Source organism: Rhinopithecus roxellana, chromosome 4 (assembly GCF_007565055.1).
Source record: "Rhinopithecus roxellana isolate Shanxi Qingling chromosome 4, ASM756505v1, whole genome shotgun sequence".
In the NCBI taxonomy this organism is placed as follows: Eukaryota; Metazoa; Chordata; class Mammalia; order Primates; family Cercopithecidae; genus Rhinopithecus; species Rhinopithecus roxellana.
The window spans coordinates 41,073,121-41,076,449 of record NC_044552.1 but is presented as its reverse complement, the minus strand read 5'-3'; positions in this window follow the sequence as shown (position 1 = coordinate 41,076,449).

Genomic DNA, 3,329 nt, shown 5'->3' with positions numbered 1-3,329 from the left:
AGAGACGGGGTTTCACCGTGTTAGCCAGGATGGTCTCGATCTCCTGACCTCGTGATCACCCACCTCAGCCTCCCAAAGTGCTGAGATTACATAGGTCCAGGTAACAATTAGGGTGAGTATGAGACAGCTAGTCAAAGAAAACAAGAGTATTTCCACTGTAGACAGAAAAAAAATACTCTTTTTCCATGATGGTGGACTGACGACATTCTTAGCATGCCTCTCCCACTTGGAAAGGCAAAATAGTGTGTACAGATTCATGCTGTGAAAGAAACCATAGACCTTTAGAAAGAAGCGGTGGACAACGGCCTACACCATGAGCCAGAAGAAAACTGTGTGTCTCCATAGCATGTGAGAGAGAGAGAAACACACGTTCCCACAAGGGAATCAGGAAATTTAGGCCACAGAAGGTCTTAATCCGATACAGTAGTGGAGCTGATTTAGTGAGCAGTGGGGACTCTAACAGAAGAAGCAGCATTGGGATAAGATTTGCGTGCACTTTCAAACTCCAGTGGGACAGAGGGAAGCCATTCCAAATCCTTTCTCACAGGAGACCTCACGGAAATCTGCCAGCCAACTCATGATGTAGTAACAGGTTGAGAGAAGCATCAACTGAGCATTGCGAAAGAATCATGACTGGGGACAAAACTCATTGACCAGGATAAAGGGACACGCAGGAAGCATGCTATAGCCGTGGGCAAAGGAGCTGAGCCTCTACTTCACTGGCAGATCAAGAGGGGCATGGCCTGAAACCCACAGTTTTTGTCTCCATTGGGAAGGCTTATGGCCTGGGGCAGTTTTGAGTTCTATGTGCAGGCTCCCTGGAACCCAGCTAGTTGCAGCAAAGCACTATGGGTGTGAGGCCTGCCTTGCCAAGTGCTTGGGAACTGAGTGGGGCTTACTGCCACCTACTCCATGCTGCTCCTCACGTGGATCTTTTGTGCAGTGGAGACAGTAGCAGTCCTCCCTGGAACGGTATTCCAGTGGTCGGGGAACTGCCTTCTGATCACCACTGAGGCCGCTGCTTGGGCATGCATATGGGGAGCCAGAGTGCAAACTTGCTGAACCCACCCGCACCCAGCTTTGCCCTTCCAACCATCCTGATAGTCTAACATGATGGACAGGTACATTTGAGAACTCCATGGCCCAGCACATTGCCTGACACACCAGAATATCTACTTTGGGGTAACATAAGGCAGGCACAAATTCCACTGCTACCAGCACAGCTGGTGCTCTTTAGCAAGCTCCACTTCCTGGCTGGAGGCCAACTGGCACATCCCATTACAACATCTGAAAACAAATGACACAGTGCTCAGGAAGGAGAAAATGTTTATGTGACCTCAGCTACTGCCATTGCCTGCATTACCCTGGCCAACAAGGAGGTCTTGAGTATGTCCACATGCCCAATACTACTAAGGTTGGCATCTGAGAAAGTCAACACAATAACATTATTTACAACCAAGGAAAACTTAATTCTTGTCCACCCTCATCAGAGCTGGTGCTGGTACCTGCCACTGGAAGACTAGAGTACAGATGACATCACCAGATCCCTTGCAGACATTCCCTAGGACCATCATAAGCATGGCAGCCCCACTGGGTGAATAGACCCAGGGGAGCAGCAGGATTCACAGTAATCTGGCTTGCAAAGACTGCTACTTTTAGGGGAAGGGAGAGTAGACAATATTAAGGGACACCCCATGAGACAAAAGAAACCAAACTGCAGGCCTTGAGTCCTTGAACTTTTCACTTACAAGAAGTTTCTTTCAACAGAGGCACAGGAGCATTGCTGGGGTCAATGGAAAAGGTGTGCCAACAATCAGGCAGCCCTGGTGCTCATGATGGGTCTTGGAGAAGGGGACTTCTCCCCATCATCTACCACTGCAGACACAGTTGGGACTTCTCACACAGGAGCTTGGAGTGATGAACCTGTAGGCAGCCTTCCTGGAACACTTCAGGGTGATAGCCTCTCCACAGGAGGAATGCCCTCCAGGTTCAGGCTTGCTGGAGAGATAGCCTCACAACCCCTCACAACATGGAACACCAGCATTCTTGCAGATGAAAAGAGGTGCTTGTCTGATCTGAATAGCTAAAACACTGAGTAAGGAGTGTAATTGGGAGGTGGATTGCTTTCTTGCTGGTTTGGAAAGAGAGCTGTAGTGGCTCCCTCTCTTCCCCCTGAGAAGACCTCAGTGCATTTCACTGAGAAATTCCACAGCCACCTCTGCCAAGGATGGAACCTCTGCCCACCATTTGGGTATTGCATTTACTGGCCTGCTTTAGCCACAGCTAGTTTTTACCTGTGGGCACTTCCTACTGGCTTGAAGCCTGAATTGTTCAACCTAGTTGTATTAGTACTTTCTCATACTGCTGTAAAGGACTACCTGAGACTGGGTAATTTACTAAGGGAAGAGGTTTAATTGACTCACAGTTCTGCAGGGCTAGGGAAGCCTCAGGAAACTTACAGTCCTGGTGAAAGGGCAAGTAAACACGTCCTTCTCCACATGATGTAAGGAAGGAGAAGTGCTGAGTAAAAGGGGGAAAAGCCCCTTTTCAAACCAGCAGATCTCATGAGAACTCACTGTCATGAGAACAGCATGCAGGTAACCACCCCTTGGTACAACTACCTCCTGCTGGGTTCCTCTCACGACACATGGGGATTATGGAAACTACAATTCAAGATGAGATTTGGGTGAGGACACCGCCAAACCACATCACTAGTGAATAAAGTACTGGGGGAATTTTTTTTTTTTTCTCAAATTGCACAATACTGAGGAATGAGATAAGCTTCATGAGAACTTTGCCATTCCAGCTGCACAGGAGACAGTGAATTTGCTTTCACAACTAGTATATTAGTACTGAAATCAGCATCACTTAAATTACAAACAATATTTAATAATAATGCTTAGGAATGTATACATTGGAGTACAATAATGAAGAAGAGAGAACTTATTACCCTCAAATTTGGATAATGACCATTGAAGAAGGAATCATAGAGGCTGTAACTAGCTAAGGACACAAAAGGAGGCTCCAGGTTTTTGCAATTTTCATTGTCATAATTTGGGTTGCTATGTGGTTGTTTGCTTTGGAATAAATTGTTAATCTGTGCTTTCACTTTTTTTTGTACTTTCTACATGTGTTTTCTGACACAAAGAAAAAAGTGTAATTTCAATGTGCCCACTTTGATAAGCAAACAAACACAAAATTGACGACAAAATGAGTTCATAGAGACAACGTCATGCAAGGGTAAAGACTTACCTCTCACTCTAACACAAACAAAATTACAAACAGACTTAAAGAAAAAAAAATGTTAAGCTAGTATATTTGTTTATCTT